General features: G+C 40.2%; 1 protein-coding gene and 2 pseudogenes across 11 annotated transcripts in view; 2 read left to right on the forward strand and 1 right to left on the reverse strand.

Annotated features, from left to right (window-relative positions):
* Map4 (microtubule associated protein 4) overlaps nucleotides 1-19,372 on the forward strand; it is a 135,304-nt gene that overhangs the window by 19,852 nt on the left and 96,080 nt on the right. The window lies entirely within an intron of this gene.
* LOC110328442 lies at nucleotides 3,024-17,931 on the reverse strand (annotated as a pseudogene).
* Nucleotides 17,930-19,033, forward strand: LOC110327995 (annotated as a pseudogene). The gene has a single exon (XR_003844629.1). The product of XR_003844629.1 is annotated as a ubiquitin-conjugating enzyme E2 D2 pseudogene (transcript).

Consider the following 19,372-nt stretch of genomic DNA (forward strand, 5'->3'; position numbering starts at 1 on the left):
TCCTTTCCTTTCCTTTCCTTTCCTTTCCTTTTTGTTTTGAGACAAAATAGGCCTGGCTGTCTTGGAACTAGTGTAGACTAGGCTGGCCTGGAACACACAGTGCCTGCTCTCTGCCTCTAGAGTGCTAGGAATAAAGGGTGTGGCACCATGACCCAGTTGAAAGAACTCTTTTAAGACACTGAAAGTACAAAAGATAACATGGTAGATGTTCCAGACTCAGAACTGTGGCAATAAGAAAGTATCAGCATTTTGACAACTCAGAGAAAAGATACTCACTTTGTTATAAATCACATGACGAGAAGGAGGCAACCGGTTTTCTTTTTGGTGTGTATTGGTGGGTTATATGGAAGGCATGTCTTCCATGTCTTCAGTTGCTCTCTTCCTGTCTCTCTCTGCTTCCCCAGGTTTTTTGCTGGTTTTGGGGATTGTGTTTACATTCAAGGTACTTTATGAGCTGTCTCCCAATCCAATGTGATTCTTTTTTTATTTTTATTTTTTTACTCTAGTAGGCTAAGCTTCCTGGAACTCAGTATATAGTTTAAGATGACATTAAATTTATGGTGGTCCACCTACTTCAGACTCTTTCTGTGCTGGGACTACATATGTGACCATGCCTTCTAATGCTTGAACAAATATTTTTTTATTTTATTTCTTTGAGACAGAGTCTTGCTTGTAGCCCTTGTAGCCCAAGCTGGCCTCAAACTCAGATCTGTCTGTTCAAATCTCCCACTCAGGTTAAAGACATGCTCTGCCACATTCTGCAAAAAATGTTTTGATGAAATCTGTAGCACAGAAGCATATCTAGCACTGGGAATCATGCTAGACAGAGAGTTAATCCCTGAACTATGTACAGCTCTAGTTTTTTTTTTTTTTTTTTTTTTGTTGTTGTTGTTTTGTTTTCAAGACAGGGTTTTTCTGTATAGCCCTGGCTGTCCTGGAACTCACTTTGTAGACCAGGCTGGCCTCGAACTCAGAAATCCGCCTGACTCTGCCTCCCGAGTGCCCCGGGACTAAAGGTGTGCGCCACCATGCCCGGCTACAGCTCTAGTTTTAAGGCTGTAGCTTTGGTTTGTTAGTTTGTGTGTGGAGGTCAGAGGACAACTTGAGTTGGTTTTTTTCTTTGACTAGAGTACAGAGGATTGAACTGAGATAGTCAGTTTGTAGACACATCTACAACACAACTTGTTTCTTTTAGCAAACTTTGCTTTCAAATTTTATTGAGTAAAAAGCTGAGTTTTAAAATGAATGCAAGAAAAGAAATATCCCTGAAGCTAGAGTTAAGGATAAAATAATAGGAAGAAGAAGGGTGTTATATAGATAGATACCTCAGTGGTTAAGAGTACTTGCTGGGGTGCCGGAGAGATGGCTCAGCGGTTAAGAGCACTGACTGCTCTTCCAAAGGTCCTGAGTTCAAATCCTAGCAACCATATGGTGGCTCACAATCATCTGTAATGAGATCTGATGCTCTCTTCTGGGGTGTCTGAAGAAAACTACAGTTTAATAAATAATTCTTTTAAAAAAAAAAAAAAGTAAGCCGGGCATGGTGGCGCACGCCTTTAATCCNTCTGAGTTCGAGGCCAGCCTGGTCTACAGAGTGAGTTCCAGGACAGCCAGGGCTACACAGAGAAACCCTGTCTTGAAAAACCAAAAAAATAAAAATTAAAAAAAAAAAAAAAAAGTACTTGCTGACTGCTCTTTCAGAGGAGTTGGGTTTGATTCTTGGTAATTATCAACATATTAGTTCATAATGGTCTGTAACTTCAGTTCCAGGTGATCCAGCTCAACTCTCTCCTGACTTCCATGGGTACCAGACATACTTGCAGGCAAATGCCCATACACATGAAATGAGTAAAGTGAAAAAAAAAAAAAAAGGGAAGACACTTAAATATCTGGTGAGGTCTGTCTTTCAGTCCCCTCTTTTGTTTTGGTACCAGTTGTATTGAGATACATTTGTATATGCTGCACAGTTTAACTATCCCCCACTCCCAAAGTGTACAAGTGAATGGCCTATGTTTAGATATAAACAAACATCAGTACAGTCAATTTTGGAACATTTTCATCACTCCTCAAAGAAACTCCATACTCAACTGTGCCTCTACCACAAGTTGGCCCTGAATTTCTGATTCCCTGTATTAGCTTCAAATGTAGCTGAAGTGATCCTTTTACTTAGGTCTTTGGAGTGTTGGAATTAGTGTTCTAGCCCAGCTCCTAGTTATTTTTTAGTTTCATTTTTGGATTCTTTATCCTAAGTGTTTAGTGCTTCATTAATATTAACTTCAATTTGAAGACTTCTGAAGCTAAACCTTTTTTAATTTCATTTTTGGGTCTTTTATTTTAAGTGTTTAGTACTTTGCTAATATTAACTTCAATTTGAGACCTTATGGAGCTAAACATGGTAGTGCACATCTGTTAGCACTTGGGAGGCAGAGATAGGAGAAATGATTGAAATTCAAAGCCATCTAGTACTAGATAGTGAGATAGATATGGCAGGTTGGCATATACTGAAGAGTAAAATTATCACAAAAAAAATTTCAGCAAACCTTGAAGAACCAAAAATCTATTGGCTTATCCTTGAAGTAATGTCCTCCAGAGCTGTGTTAGAGCAGTGGTTTTTCAAGCTTTTGGATCAGATTTTGAGCTGTTAATTGTTTTTGATCTGTAATTCACTCCTACATAGGGATTCCACACTGATGGCCATATATATCACTTGTGTGGCAAATTAACTGGTATTCAAAAGCCATTTAAGTTAGAAAGCAATGACTTGGCATGAGAAGTGCCTTTTGTTTGTTTGTTTGTTTTTGTTTTTTGTTTTTGTTTTTCGAGACAGGGTTTCTCTGTGTAGCCCTGACTGTCCTGGAACTCATTCTGTAGACCAGGCTGACCTCGAACTCAGAAATCTTTCTGCCTCTGCCTTCCAAGTGCTGGGATTAAAGGTGTGCACCACCACGCCTGGCTGCCTTTTTTTTTTTTTTTCTTTTAAGATTTAAAGACAGATCTTTATTTTAAACTCTAAATCTACCAAATTATCGTTTACCACCATCTCTGGGAGCAGAGACCTTCATAGGCTTCACAATCTTTTGTCTAGGTGCTGCCTTTGTGGGGACCTTGGCAGCAGCCATTGCTGTCCTCTGTGATGCCTGCTTAGCCCTTTTTGCTTCCTTGGCAGCTCTTATAGCCTGCTCGCTGAGCTTTCCTAACTTCTGGTTTCTGATTCCTCTTGGCCATTATATCCGCAAGAGTAATTATATCACTCTTTATATCACTCATTATATCAGTACCAGTGATGGCTTGCTGGAATTTGAATGCATGGAGGGTTCTTTTCTTTTGAATTTCTTCCGACGACTTTCTTTTTTTTTTTTTTTNTTTTTTTTGGTTTTTCGAGATAGGGTTTCTCTGTGTAGTTCTGGCTGTCCTGGAACTCACTCTGTAGACCAAGCTGGCCTCGAACTCAGAAATCCGCCTGTCTCTGCCTCCCAAGTGTTGGGATTAAAGGCGTGCGCCACCAGGCCCGGCTTCTTCCGACTTTCTTGTTGTTGTTGTTTTTTGTTTGTTTTGTTTTTTTGGTTTTTCAAGACAGGGTTTCTCTGTGTAGCCCTGGCTGTCCTGGAACTCACTCTGTAGACCAGGCTGGCCTTGAACTCAGAAATTCGCCTGCCTCCACCTCCCGAGTGCTGGGATTAAAGGCGTGTGCCACCATGCCCGGCCCGACTTTTGTAGTGTTTTCTTCTGTAGAGGGCAGTCCACTTCATCTGTCAAGGATTCCTTTTGGAAAGGAATTCGGACTCAGATTTTGCATTAAGGGACTGGAAAACCTTCCTGTTGGTCCTGGCATAGTGCTGCCCATGTCCTGAGGAGATCTTGTACCCACTGAAACTGCACAGCTCAGCCTGAACCCTCTGCTTACTTCCAAGAAGTTCCTTTCATTCATAGAATTCTTCTGGTTTACTGACCGTCACAGGAGGAGTTAGGTTGTAGTGGGTTATCAAGTGCTTTGCAGGAAATCTATCAAGATTATTGAGCCAGACAACTTTTAGATTAGAAAACAGTCTATGTGCAGTGCAGGTATTTTGGCTAATCATTAGTTTTTGTAAGAATAGGTCAAGTTGTGGCTTTTGAGATGAAATGAAAATAAGAAGGCACATTTTAAGAAAGGTTTAGTTTATCTGGCTGTAGAACCATCTGGGCTACTTGAAAATTCAGCTCTCCAGGACCTTTCCCACATTTACCATATTAGAGCCTGGGAATAGGAATCTAGTCTGTTCATCTCTCTAGAGATTGAAACCTGTAGGCATAGTGGTACATGCCTGTAGTCCTAGGGTGTGGGAGGCTGAAGCAGAAGGATGGTGAGTTGAGGCCAGCCTGAGCTACTAGGGAGACCCCATTTAACAAAACAAAAATTTTGAAAACTTTTATTTATTTGGTACTTGTGGTATGAGTATTAGGGTGGTTTCTACTCTTGATTTGGAATTCTTTTCCCGAAAATTCCATCTGAACAAGCTTTGGTTTTCTTCTGCAGTCTTGAATAGGTCAGTGGGATCAGCCAGTATACAAAACTCTATATTAGAGACTTCTTATTGGTTTTTCCAGAGAGATATAACAAGAGGGCTTTGTGAAACATGGTCTCAGGAGGTGGTCAAGCATTGGAGAATTGAATACTGCTTGTTTGTTTTAAGGTATAGTGTCTTTGTGGCTCAGGCTGGCTTTTTACTGTCTATGTAGCCTAGGGTTGGGGTTCTCTTGCTCCTGTTTTTCAAATTCTGGGATTATAGACCTGCACTCCCATGTCTGGGCTACTTTTAATTATAACCTGTTAAGAGACTGTGTTTATTAGGACTGAAAATTTCAAATTGTGAATAATAATAAATTCTAGTCTCAAACTAGTATTTCTCCTGCCTTAGCTTTCCAAGTACTGGGATTAAAGATACTGCTGAGCATGGTGGCATATATCTTAAATCCCAGAACTTCCAGAAGCAGAGGCAGAAGTGGGTGGATCTCTGGAAGAGCCAGCCAGGGCAACATTGTGAGAAGGGTGTGTGAGGGGGTAGGGGGTGGGTGTGGGGAGAAAGATGTGTTAGCACATCTGTCTCAAGACTCTTTACAATCTTTTGAAATAGCAATGTGTATACATGTGTTTGTGTACACGAGTTTTGTGTGGGAGTTAGTGCCCCACATGCATATAATATATGCTTGGTGCCTGTGGAGGTCAGAAGATGGCATCAGATCCTCTGGAACTAGTTTTATAGATAGTTGGGAACCTCCTACCATGTAGATGTTTGGAATCGAACCTGGGTCCTCTTCAAGGTCCTATATGTAGCACCTTGAGTCATTCTTAAATAGTGCTCTTCCTTTATTTTGGTTTTGAGTGTCTTAGAGCAGAGACTGGGACTGATGGTAGCAGTTATTTGTTTAGATTCTAGTAGGTGAACACATTTGTTGGGTGCCCACAAATATGGTAAATGATGAATAACAGCTTTAAATCTTGTTTTTAGAAAGCGTTTTACTCTATCTTCAGGCTGTCTTTGAACTTGCTGTGGAGCCCCAGCAGGCCTCAATTCACCATCCTCCTGACCTAGCCTTCCAAATGTTGGGAGGTACTTACACCATGCCTGGCTTTAAAAAGTCTATTTAAAAAAAAAAAAAAAAATTAAGGGCCAGATCTTAGCACTTGAGAGGCAGAGGGTCTCTGAGTTAGAGGCCAGCCTTGTCTACAAAGTGAGTTCTAGGACAGACAAGGCTATTCAGAGAAACCCTGTCTCAAAAAGCAAAATCAAACAAACAAAAGTATCAATCAGACCCCCAAAATTTGGAATCTTCTAATATTTGGAATAGAATATGAGGACAACTTAGGTTTTTTGTTTTTGTTTGTTTTTTTCATCAAACATCTCTGGAAGTCTTATTTTATTCAGTTGTAGCCAGACACCAAAGAAAGGCGAAAACTCTTAAAATAAGTGATTTAAAAATTTTTACTATGTGAATTGTTTTTTTTCCCCCTTACGAGTTCTTTTCCTCTTGCATTAGAGTAAAAATAGATCTGGTTTCCTGGGTTATCACAGCTTGTAACAAAAAGCTTTTTTATAAAGTTGGCCAGTTAGCAGGGTGAGATCATTCTTTTCTAAGTAGTGTTCAGTGTTCTGTTTGTTGAGACAAAGCTATGTCTGATAGGCCAAGCACACAATAGTCCTGACTTGTGGTTATGTTTAGGGCAATAGGGTGTGTGATAGAATACTACTGATATGTAGAAGAAAGTGAAAGGTACTTGGCTTAGCATCTGCACTCTGGTCTGGCCACTTGTAGAAAGATTAGAATGATAAAGGGGCTCAATTGAAGGTAGGACCCGGGTATAGGCTATCACATCTTAAGTGAGTTCTAGGTGGCTTTATTAAATACTACTGAGGACAGTTTGAACCTGTTGAGAAATACTGAATGCCTGGACATTCCTTTGAGAAGTCCACACCCTGGATCCTGTATGTGCCTTATTTTCTTGCTACCTAGTACTCAGAAGCAGTATTACAATCTCTTAATAAAGCCCAACTTGTTTTGTTTTGTTTTTAAAGCTGGATACCGAAAAACTATACTGTAAAATGGTAAATTAAATGTTACTTTTTTTTTCTTTTTGGGTTTTTAAGACAGGATTTCCTCTGTGTAGCCCTAGTTGTCCTAGAACTCGTGCTGTAGACTAGGTTGGCCTCAATCTCAGATCTGTTGTTATTTTCATTTTAAAATTAACTTTTGTTGGGCAGTGGTAGTTCTCATCTGTAATCCTAGCATTCAGGAGGCAGAAGCATGCGAATCTCTGAGTTTGAGGCCAGTCTGGTCTACAGAGTGAGTTCCAGGCAGCTACTGCTTCAAAGAGAAACCCTGTCTTGAATGCCGCGCCCCCCACTCAAAGCCCCCAACAAACAAACAAACTCAAAGACCCCAAATCAAATCAAAGATTAAATTTCATTTTTAAAAGCATCTAATTACTACCTGAACAGAATTAAAGCTGATGTTGTTCTTAGCCACGGTTTGTACATTGCTAGGGTAGCATAATGTAGTTATGAGGCAAAAATCCGCCTCAGGTAGTCAATGCAATTTGTAAAAGGCTAGCTTGTTTGGTGTCATCTCTAGAAGTGTATATCTGGACTCATGTTTTTGAAGCATTCTTGGCATAAAAACTGGTGAGAATTGTAATGCTACCTTATTCCCCTTCTTAGTTTATGTATGCGTGTGTGCTGTGTGCATATGTGTGTGCATGTGAGTCATTGTGTGTGTGTGTGTGTGTAGATCAAAAGACAATTTGTGGAAATTCTGTCCCTCTTCCTACTTTTTTCCTTTGGTTTTTCAAGACAGATTTTCTCTGTGTAGTCTTGGCTGTTCTGGAACTCACTTGACCAGGCTAGTCTCCAACTAACTCCCCTGCTTCTGCCTCCCAAGTGCTGGGATTAAAGGTGTGTGCAGTCACCATCTGCTTTTTGTTTTTTTGTTTGTTTGTTTTGTTTTTTGTTGTTTTTGTTTGTTGTACTTAAAAAAATTTTTTTAGACAGTGTCCCACTATGTAGCCCAGACTGTCCTGGATCTCACTGTACAGAGCAGGCTGGCCTCAAACTTACAGAGGTCTGCCTGCTTCTTCCTCCCAAGTGCTGGGAATAAAGTATGTGTCATTTTCCTTGGCTTTTGTGGTAGCTATGTAGACCAGGCTGCCTAGATCATACTATGTAGTCAAGGATAACTTTGAACTTAATCTTCATCCACCTTCCAGTTGTTGATCTTAGCCCATGCCATGTGGGCAGATCTCCTTTTCTCATTTACAAAATAAGGAAGGTTTGTTCACATGTATTTGCTAAAGATTTGTAATTTGTTCAGCAATGTATGTTTCTGTGAATATGAATAAGAACTTGTTAGAGTTGGTCATTGTTGTCCCCTCATGAAGCAACAGGATGAATTGTTTTCCGAGGGTACCACAGTGGGAGAAGCTTTAATGGAGAACCACCTAATCTTTTAAGTTGGAAATGAATACTGCTTGTTACTAGAACACTAAAAGACTTTGTCATAAATTATCCTCTTTCCTAGATTTGTTTCTGAATATTGCTCTGAGGAATATTAATTTAACTTACCTGAAGATAAGTTAAAGATTGCCTGACACATAGATTGCTTTCACTTCCTCTTCTTTTCTTCTCCGCTCTCCTGTTTCTGCTCCCTCTTCTTCCATCTTCTTCCCTCTCCGTTTTTTGGTCCCCTTTACCCACTCCCAAATTTAGTTGTGTACAGATTGACAAATCCTTTCCAGAATCCTTTGTATTTGAGTGGAGTATGTAGTATGGGATTGATGTCTTACAAGTAATTTCACCTTCTGAGAACAAGGAAAACCTAATCATATGTAATACCAGACAAGCAGGATTTTTGTTTATACAGTAATGGCTATAATTTTGGTGAGCATTTTGTATAAATAACTACAATTCTGGTCCTGTTTCTTTGTAAACTGAAAACTGTGCTTTCTTGGTAAATAATTCATAAGTATTTAGAAGTGTGTATATGAAGGGGTTAATCTTTAGATTTATATAGTCTTTGCTTTTTAAGTGTAATGATAAAAAAGATAATTTAGGAATCTCTAAGTCACGTGTTATTTTTTTGTTTTAAAAAGTCATGTGTACAGTAGGTGTTGTGGCTTATGCCTCCAATCCGAGCACTGAAGAGGCTGAGACAGGAAGATCTCCATGAATTCTTGGTTGGTCTGCAGTACATAATTAGTTTCAGGTTAGCCTGAGTCATAGAGTGGGGCCTTGTCTCAAAAAATCCTACACACAAAATAAAAGATGTGTGTACATACCTGTACAAATTAATACTGGTTTTCAACACTTATTGGCATTGCTTTTTTCCTACATACATAGCTGTGGTAAAAGTTTATAAATTAGGCTCAACAAAAGACAACCAAGAATATTTATAAAGTATAATACTTACCAATATACCTTAATAAAATTGACATTAGTACTTTAAGTAAAATTAATTTTACTTAAACTCAAGCATTGTGATACTAAGATAGTGGAGGGCTATTTGCTAAGTGACTGACAGAAAGGGAGTGGGAGTTTGGACAAAGGATGAATTACGTCCCTGTAGAGTAGAATAAGGCATGATATTTTATTATGCCATTCAGAATAGTGTTCAGTTAAAATTCAAAAACTACTTGCTTCTGGAATTCTCAATTTAATATTTTCAGACTGACTTACAGTGCGAAGTAAAAGTATGCATAAGAGGGACCGTTGTATTGTTAGAAGCATGCCCCTCCTCCTGTGGAAAGAAGTGCATGATTAGAAGTTAGAGCTTTGACTTTGTGAGCATAATGACCGTGGTACTGTTTAATAAAATGTCCACACCACCATCTTCCCATGACATACTTCCATAGTCTAGTATGTCAAAAATACTTAAAAAGTAAGAAGGGCAATTGAGTAACATTTTATGATATCTATTTGTCTTTTGGTACAAAGAGGTTTCTCTTTTTTTCTGTTAAAAATAATTTCTGCTATATTTCAAGAATGATTTGTTTGTATTGAAAGTGTGAAAGTGTGTGGCTTCCAAAGTGCACTTGTGGAAATTACAGGACAACTTTCATGAGTTCTTTTTTTTGCACTTGACTGAGGCAGGGTCTCTGAGTTGTTTCTGCCATGCAGGTTACTCCAGACTCTTCTCTGCTTTTCAACACTCTGTCTTATCTCAGCTATGGAGTCCCAGGACTACAGGTATAAGGCAGTGTCCAGTTTTGTGAGTCTCAGTATTGAACTTGGATTGTCAGGCCTGGCGGCAAAGTAAGTGCCTTTACCTGCTATTGCCTGGAACTCAGAACCATCTGCTTTCACATCCCTAGTGCTGGGATTAAAGTCATGACTCCATCATCTAGCGCATCAGATTTAAAAAACAAAAAAACAAACCACTGGCTCCAGGGATTGAGTTTAGGGTGTCAAGCTTGTACAGCAAGCCCTCCATGGTATGGCGAAAGGGAAGTTTTTTTTATTGTAGATACAAGAGAAAGAATGTCCAGAGTCTGCAGAGAGACTTGAACATGGTTGTCAGACTGGATGTGTCTATCTTCAAGAGAGGGTAGACTAGCAGGGAATAAAGAATAGAGAAAGTGTAATCATTGGAGGAGGGGGTGAGGAGAGAGAATAGCAGGGTTATAAAGAGAATGAGTAGCTGAAGGAAGTTTAGTTAGGGGAGGAGAGAAGGGCTAGGATGCTAGCATGGATTTTGAAATGTCTAGAAGAAACCTTGAGGCCAACATGGCTTTGATACACTAATAGACACCACAGGTAGCCACTTGTTTCTTCAAGCAGAGGTAAGGGGAATTACTCATTTTGGTGGATCAGAACTAGTTTGAGAAGTTCTAAGGAATGCTGGCTTTTATCTACCAGAAATCCTGCTATATAGTACAGCTTGAGCTCATTTCTGGAGATTGCTCCTGCCTTTTAGAATTTGGCAACTGGAGTTTTCTTTGATGTGACAAAGCCCAGCTAGAGTAACCTTTTATAAAAACTTATTGTTGCTGGGTATGGGTGCAGAGGTAAATAGATCTCTGAATTTGAGGCTAGCTTGGTCTACATAGTGAGTTCCAGGGCAGCCAGAGCTCCATAGTGAGGTCCTTGAAATCCTGTTTCAAAAAACAAAGCCAAAAGTAGAACAGAAGATGAAGTCTAAGTTACTACCTTTTTGTGTCCTTGTAACTAATGTTGGGATAAAATGGTGGCATTTGGCCAAGCTCAGAAACTCAGGCCTATAATCCCAGATAGTCTGGAGGCTGAGACAGGAGGATTCCAAGTTCAAGGGCTGTCTGGGATATAGAGTTAAATGGAGTTCAACCTTGGATAGCTTAGTGAGATGTAGCTCAGTAGCTCAGAGTTGCTTGCCCAGTCAGTGTGTGTAGCTTCCCAGGGGAAAAGTAGCATTGGTCTTTGAAAAGAAAGTCAAGAGATTTTATTCTCTTATCAGCTAGTGGTATGGAAGTGAACCTATAGTCTTGAAGATGGCAGGCTGTGCTCTATAACTGAATCCCCAGCCCTAGTAGCATACATTTTTGAGTGCTCTAAAGAGCACTTTATCCCTTTCCTTTCCTTTCCTTTCCTTTCCTTTCCTTTCCTTTCCTTTCCTTTCCTTTCCTTTCCTTTCCTTTCCTTTCCTTTCCTTTCCTTTCCTTNTTCCTTTCCTTTCCTTTCCTTTCCTTTCCTTTCCTTTCCTTTCCTTTCCTTTCCTTTCCTTTCCTTTCCTTTCCTTTCCTTTCCTTTCCTTTCCTTTCCACTTTATCACTTTTCTATTGGCAAAATGATGATCTTCGAGATATAAGATACCCATATTCATTGGGATAGTGATTGTGGCCTTTGAAGTGTATCCAGTTCCATGGACTATGAAGGGATAATTTCCTTCCTTCGCTCCTGTCTCCTTTCCTTTCTTTCTCTCTTGGAAAGGTCTTGCTAAAGTTTATATCCTCTTGCCTTAGCCTCCTCAGTGCTGTTATTTTAGATGCATACACCAATATGGCCAGCTTTAAAAGCTTATTTCTTCTTTATATCATAGTGTGTAATATTTAGCCTGTGGCTTTCTCACAATTGAGGAATTTTAGTTCCTTCTGTTTCATTCCACAGAGTCCTCCACTGGATCTATTGTATTTAGTGGGTTGACTACTGTATACATGGTAGTCCAGGCCAGCCTTGAACTTCTGACATTCCTGTCTTCCTTCCTCTAGGGTGCTAGGATTAAGGTATATGACAGCTTGCCACACTCTGTCTTTTGTCTCCTTATGTTTTGCTTTTGATTGAGTAAAAATTCATCTACTGCACGAAATATTCTAGTGCATGTATAAGGAGTACAGTGAAATACTGAGCCTCTTTAGAGCTACTGATTGTCCATGCTCATTCAGTCTGTCTGCCCACCAGCTAAAAGGAGGACAGACCTTACACTGTCTTTTAAAGGTCAGCACTCAGACTTTCAGACCAATAGAGAAACACATTCCAATGAGAAGGCAAAGTTCTTTGCTTCTGCCCACTTACAATTAAAGTTGGAGAGTCAGCAAAAGTCTTTTAGTTGATTTCAGCTTTAGGATCAACTCCATTTTTTTCTTTCTCCTTCTCTCCTCTATTGTATACAGTACAAAATTCTTCATGAATATTCTTTCTCATGGAGCCACCATGTGTTGGTAAAGTATTAAATGTACTCTTTATTTTTGAAAATTCATTTAGCACAAAACAATGCTATAGTTTAATGCTGTTGTGTGTAGTCTCCCTTCCTAATAAACTCGGTTCTCCACCCAACCCCTGTCCTCATACCTCAACTCCATTTTTGGAGATAGGATCTTGTTATGTAGCCTAGCTAGGCCTCAGCTCATGTCTTTCTCAGCTTCCTGAATGTGGAATCACCAACATTCCCATGTCCAGCGCTCCCCTGCTTTAGTTGCTTTTCTTTCATATATTGTCTGTCTTAGATGCCTAGTGTCCTTCAGCTTTTTAAATTCTTGAAAGGTTCATTTCAGATAGGTCATCTTCCAATTATTTAATTTTTTTTCTTTACATTCATTCATTCATTTTTTGCTACTATGCTTATTTGTTTATGAGACAGTGTTTTTCTGTGTAGAGCGCATGGCTGTCCTGGAACTCACTCTGTAGATCAGGCAGGCTTCTGAACTCTGAAATTCAGAGATTCAGAGATGCATCTGCTGTTTCCTGAGTTTGGGGATTAAACAGGTGTGTCACCACCACCCAGTTATTTAATTTCTTTTATGGTATTGTGTTTTGGGTGCTGTGCTTCCTAGGATACTACATTAGCTTGTCAGGGGTGTGTGTGTGGGGGGGGGTATAGGTAACAGTGTTATTTTTTTAACTTTTTTAGTTAGAGGAAGGAGGGAGGAAGGAAGGAAGGAAGGAAGGAAGGATAAAGCATAATAAATAGAAAAGTTGTTTTAGCAGTATGCTTTCTTTTCAAAACCTTGAGTGATAATTGTCCAGAATTTTAAGACTGATTTTATTATGACTGAGATAAAATTGAATATTGCCTGCAAAGAATGATCACACCAGAAATGTAGCTGCTGTGTCATTCTCATCTCTGGTTTCAGCCCACACAGCCAGTCTTTAGCAGACTCCTCTGTGGATCACGTGACTAACAGTGGGAGGTATCTAGTGTAGATTATTCTTGCTGGAGAAAAAGATTTTAAATTTCCTTGTGTCAGAAATGTGGCAGCTTGGTGCTTGTTGGTAGATCCAAATTACATTCAGTCATAACTGAACCCAAGTTGCCTGCATAGTTCTTGTAAGTAAGCAAGTTTGGTTTTGAACTTGGTGTTGCAAGGGTATTTAATGGGTCTCAGTGTGGTGTGTACATATGTTTGCTATGTTTTTATATTTAAGGGAAAGTCTGTCTAAAATAGTGGGGAAAGGAGCTACTTGTTTTGGAAACGAGCTAGAAGTAAAATGGAGTGTCTTTTACCCTTTACCAGTAAGTTGTTTCGTGTAGGAGGTTAGCTGGGTGACAGGCAGCCTCGGCTATTCCAGTAATCGTGGGTTCTCTTTGTTGATAATCCAGTGATGAATAGAACAAATGGCTGTGAGTAAAACTCTGCCAACCCTGGAAATTTCATCAATTCATAATAGTACAGCTGTTGTCCCTGCGTTGTATAGGGGGAGGTGTTTGGAGATGGAAGGTTAATATTCTTCAAAGCGATATTGTTTAAAATAGGATCCCACTAAATTGTCTATTGCCATTTGTAAATCTCTGCCAACAAAGTAGGAGAAATTCAGATATCCTAAGGAATCTTAAAGCCAGTAAAAAGTGGTAGCTGATCTCTCTCTTAGAGAGCCTTCCTTGCTTAATGATTGATTTTGACTTAGAATGAAATACCATATTTATGGAAGTCAATTTTTTTTTTGGTTAAACAAATTAAAAAACCACACAGTCAAAATGGAAATAAGGTTCAGCTTGATATGTAATAAGTCTCTGAAATAAATAAGTTGAAAACAAATCCGGGAAATAAAGTTATAGTTTAATAGCCAAAAGCTTGCCAGGCAAACTGAAAAAAAAATTGATTTTTGAATGTGAATGCATGGGGATTCTGGCTATATTCAGCCTGTCAGATTACAAGTGATCTCTGGGACTGTCTGGGATGCTGCGTTCTTTCTAAGCCTGAGGAGTAAGAATCCATTTGGTAACAGCATTCTCTAGCAGCCCAGTATCGGCTTCAGAATTCCCTGTCATTTAAACCAAGCCATGAAAGGTGGAGTGGGGTCGGAGGGAGGGGTGGAAGAAGAAAATATAAACCACCAGTTATCTACATTTCTGTTATAGCACTGCAATCTCCTGAAATCAGGTGTGGTGTTATCAAAACAGTTTAACCAGATGGTTTTCAGTATAATTACTAGCTATAATAGCACATACAGAGTAGTGTGTGCATATAGTCCTGGATACTCAGGAATCGAGTTCAAGAGTTCTAGACCAATCTTAGGTACCATGGTGAGACTCTGTCAAAATTTTTTTTTGTTATTTTTTGAGACAAAAATTTTTAAAATTACATTTACTATTTGAAATGTATTTATCTTTGGGAAACAGTGATGCAAGTGGTAATTTTAAAAAGTAGTACAAGGCAATAAAAAAGACACTTTTATTTTAAAAGTGACAATAGACAAAATTTTGAAAGCTATCAGACTTGCCAGCATGTTGAAACAGCATCTGCTATGTGCTGGCTGCTAATTTTTCTCCCCTTTTACATTAAAACCTAAAACACTTTGAATGAAACCTCTTGGGGATGAGGAAGAAAGTGATTTGATAAGCTCTTAATTTACACTGCATGTGAACAGTGGTCCTTCCAGGAATGTGTGTCTTTTTTTTTCTAATCTATACAGACCTTGTCCAAAAAACTACTTTTTTTTTTTTGGTTTTTTCGAGACAGGGTTTCTCTGTGTAGCCCTGGCTATCCTGGAACTCACTTTGTAGACCAGGCCGGCCTCAAACTCAGAAATCCGCCTGCCTCTGCCTCTGAGTGCTGGGATTAAAGGCGTGCGCCACAATGCCCGGCTCCAAAAAACTACTTTTAAGTCCGTAATCTCAGACTTTGTGAGTTATCTAAAGTAAACTACCACAGAAGGTATTTATGATCTCATCCCGTGTTGTTATTTATTATTTATGAGCACACAGCTATTAATAGTAAACAGTAAGAAGAGTAAAAGGACCAAGATTCTCTTGAATGCTTTGTCATCATGCCACAGAGTTTTCTGTTGCCTTACTTTACCTGTTTTTATGAAGACCTTGGTAGCCAGATAATTTCACACCAGACATATAGTCAAAAGAAAAGATCAGATGTCCAAATGCTGTACTAGAGTACATGTGTTCTTCCTGACTACTTAGACCATATGGGGCTTGTATTCTGACAGTGAGGTATCAAGTCTCTGTTGATGTGGTTAGCTAGAGCAGAGTGGAGTGTCTTAAGCGCCAGTAAAATTGGTTCAGGAGTGTACTGAGTTCATTTTTTAGTTCCTTCCTTTCCCCATCAAAGCTTTTGTCTTATAGTAAGTCATACAATTGAGGATAGTTTTTATAAAGTTTTGGAATTGGTTAATTTTATAGGAGTATGGGCAATTTCCAGGAGCTTCCCCCCTGAAAGCCATTAACCATGTATAAATCTTGAAGAAGTAGTGTGGCCTCCTGAGAGTTATAACAGGTTTAATCTTGTGCAGGTCTTCAGGAAATCACAGCCGATGGGGGCAGGGGTTGGAGAATAAACAGATGGCCCTTCCACAAGACTTTACCCTCTTCTACAGCTCTTTCATTCTTTCTACCCCCCTTCCTTGATGTTCCCTGGGCCTTGTGGGGTTGAGAGCATTCAGCACTCACCTCTTCCCAGCAGTCTGACCAGTGTGAGTCTCTGCAGTAATAGCTACCTATTGAAAGAAAAAGCTTCTCTGACTAAATATTTAGAGAGTATATTTAGGCATTTTGACAGGTGTAGCATGTCTGTTTATTAAAACCACAGCTTTAGCTTCCCCACTAGAGCCTATGGGCTCATCTGCCTTAGGCCTTTTACCAGGGTTACAGTACCATGTATAGGTTTTCCTCTGTGGAATGGACCACAAATCTTATAATAGTTATGACTCTGTTGCCTTGCCTGGTAGGTGGATAGTACAGCATACAGGGAGTCCATAGCTTAATAAGACTGTTGGTTAACTATTCTTTCCCACCAGCCACTATAGTACCTTTTGGGGATTGTGAAATGGAGCCAATGGGGTGGGGGGACGACTTCTAACTTGATTCCCAGCACCCCCAACCCCGCCCCCACCCTGTGCTCTGCCATAAGTATGTTGCGTCTTCAGTAGTAGTTTTTTTTTTTTTTTTTTTGACCAGCTTGTATTGATGGGTACTCAACTTTTGTGGCAGTAGCCTGTATGTTTTGGGAGCTACAGGGCCTTCTTAGCCCATATCTCCTAGAGAAGGCTTACCCTGGCACTAGGATCTTCATTCAATAATATAAAAATTATGGGTTTGGGGAATGGTTTTATCTATCCACAGGATACTTCCACTCAAAACATACATTTATTATCAGGTCATTTTGTTTTAAAATTTTAATTAGTATGTTTATGATATACATGTGCTTGGCATACATGTAGAGACCAAAGGACAGCTTCATGAAAAGTTGATTTTCTCCACCTCCACATAGAAATCTGGGGCTCAAACTCAGGTTGTCAGGCTATGTGGCAAGTGGGCCATCTTGGTGGCTGAAGCAGTTTATTTTTCATACTGGCATAGCAGTGCTGAGTGTGGTGTCATTGTTGACTCAGCCGTCTACAAGTGAATGATGAGGCAGTACTCAGCCCAAGAGAAGATTTTGTACTTAGTCTTTTGATAAGATGGGTTTATTTGCCTGATAATAATGTAGTCTTTTTTTTTTTTTTTAATAGAAATAATCTGTTCTTGTATATTCTTTTAAAAACTATTCTGTGACCTGATTTGGAAATGAAAACATGGGTAGTAGAAAAGATATGAGAGTTTCAAAAGATTCAACTTAAGGCTGGAGAGATAACTCTGAAGTTAAGAGCACTGCCACTTCTTCCAGAGGACCTGAGTTAGATAGGTTCTCAGCACTAGGGTTCCCACACTAGGGTATCATTCTGGCCACTCAGGCAGCAAGCATGCAGGCAAAATACTTAAACACATAAAGTAAATAAATATAGTTTTCTGTAAGACCTGATGTGAATGTTACTAACTATAACTGAAAATTTTTATTTATTGTTTTGGCAGTGGCTGGGGTTGGGGGTGGTTAATTTTGAGGCAGGGTTTCTCTGTGCAGTCCTGGAACTCAGGATCTATATAGATCAAGCAGGCCTTGAACTCAAATCCTCCTGCCTCCCCCTGCCTCCTGAATGCTAGGATTAAGGCATGTACCATCACAGTCTGGCTTGTGCTTTATTTTCTGTATTAATAAAAAGAAGCTGGGTTTGATTACACATTCCTGTAGTCCGAGTATTGTGGGGGCTGAGGCAGAAGATTCATTGTGAGTTAGGCTAGCTTGGACTACATATAGCAAGAGCAAGATGCAGTCTCAAGGCACCAGGCAGTAGAACAGGCTCCCCCCCACCCCACCCCCCACCCCCCCACTCCCCCCAACCCCTGGGCGAGCCCAGAGCTTGGGGGTTCTTCCTCCCAGGCAGAGGGATCCACAGCGACCGAGGAGGCGGCGCTGAGCCTACGAGGAAGAGGCAGCAGCGCATAAAGGGGCCGCCAGGTGATGCGGTGACTGCTGCGGCAGGCCCAGAAGCTGAGTGGGGCCTCGGCCCTCAGCTCATCGGATCCGCGCTCCCCAGAGGTCCCGGTCGTCTCGCGACCGCTCGGGGCGGTCTCAGGCACCCCTCGTCCCTTCCCCGTCCCTCCCCCGCCCCTGTCCCCGCCCCGGGGGGGGGGGGAGGGAGCGTTGCCACCATTTCCAACCATGGCTCTGAAGAGAATCCACAAGGAATTGAGTGACCTGGCTCGAGATCCCCCAGCNCAGTGTTCAGCAGGTCCTGTTGGAGATATGTTTCATTGGCAGGCTACAATAATGGGGCCAAATGACAGCCCCTATCAGGGTGGAGTATTTTTCTTGACAATTCATTTCCCAACAGATTACCCCTTCAAACCGCCTAAGGTTGCATTTACGGCAAGAATTTATCATCCAAATATTAACAGTAATGGCAGCATTTGTCTTGATATTCTACAGTCACAGTGGTCTCCAGAACTATTTCAAAAGTACTTTTGTCCATCTGTTCTCTGTTGTGTGACCCCAATCCAGATGATCCTTTAGTGCCTGAGATTGCTCGGATCTACAAAACAGATAGAGAAAAGTACAACAGAACAGCTCAGGAATGGACTCAGAAGTATGTGATGTAATTAAAGAAATTATTGGATAACCTCTACAAATAAAGCTAGGGGAACTCTGAGAGAAAGTCCTTTTGATTTCCATTTGACTGCTTTCTATGAGCCCATGCCTCATCTTCCCCTGTGCACATGTTTACCTGACACAGCAGTGCTGCATGTTGTACATACTTGGAACAACAAACTAGAAATACTGTACTTCTGTACCAACATTGCCTCCTAGCAGAGAAGTGTGTGTGTNAGAAGCCAGTTCTCCGGGCGTAACCTAGGTGTGAGACTAAAAGCTTTCCTTATTGACTTGACTTTGGATAATGGCAAGATGTGAGGGGTAGTGGGTATACAGTGTGTGTTTGAATGGGAGGAAAAAGCTCCAGTGACCCATAGGAGATTGTCCTTAAGTGGAATCCTCCCAATCTCAAACAGTCATAAAAAGCAAGGTGAAGAACGTGAAGCTGTATTCATTTCATCCTGAAGGACCTACAACTTAGGTAAAAGTTATGACCAAACAGATTAAACTACATGCTGTGCTTTAAGGTCTAAGGTTAACGGATCAACATTTTAAATGGACTGGAGCTGTTAGTACATAAAGTGTGGTGAGCTTTGTTCCCAACACTTCGCATCTCCCTGCCCTTTCAGCCTTCCTCCTTTTAGCCCCTTTCTATAATCTTTGGTTTGTATGTAGTTTCTCAGTTACTATATAGCTAATAGCTCTTATTTTTCTTATGTTTTTAACTGCTTTAGGCCTATTTCGATGTAAGGGTGGAGATGTATTTGATGGAAATCCGTGTGTATATTTAAGACCCCGTTGCTCCTTTGGAGCTTGTACGTTCACGAATGATTCATCTGTGTAATAAACTGATTACTACAGTCATTACAGATTAAAAAAAAAAAAAAGATGCGATCTCAAATAAGTAAACAGAACGAAATAGACCTTGTTTTTTCTGCTGTGGAGAGAGATACAAATTGTGTCGGCAGCAGTGACTCACCTTGGGTGATTGATTGGTTCCAGGCTTTAATTTTC

The sequence above is a fragment of the Mus pahari genome, chromosome 10 (assembly GCF_900095145.1).
Source record: "Mus pahari chromosome 10, PAHARI_EIJ_v1.1, whole genome shotgun sequence".
NCBI lineage: Eukaryota > Metazoa > Chordata > Mammalia > Rodentia > Muridae > Mus > Mus pahari.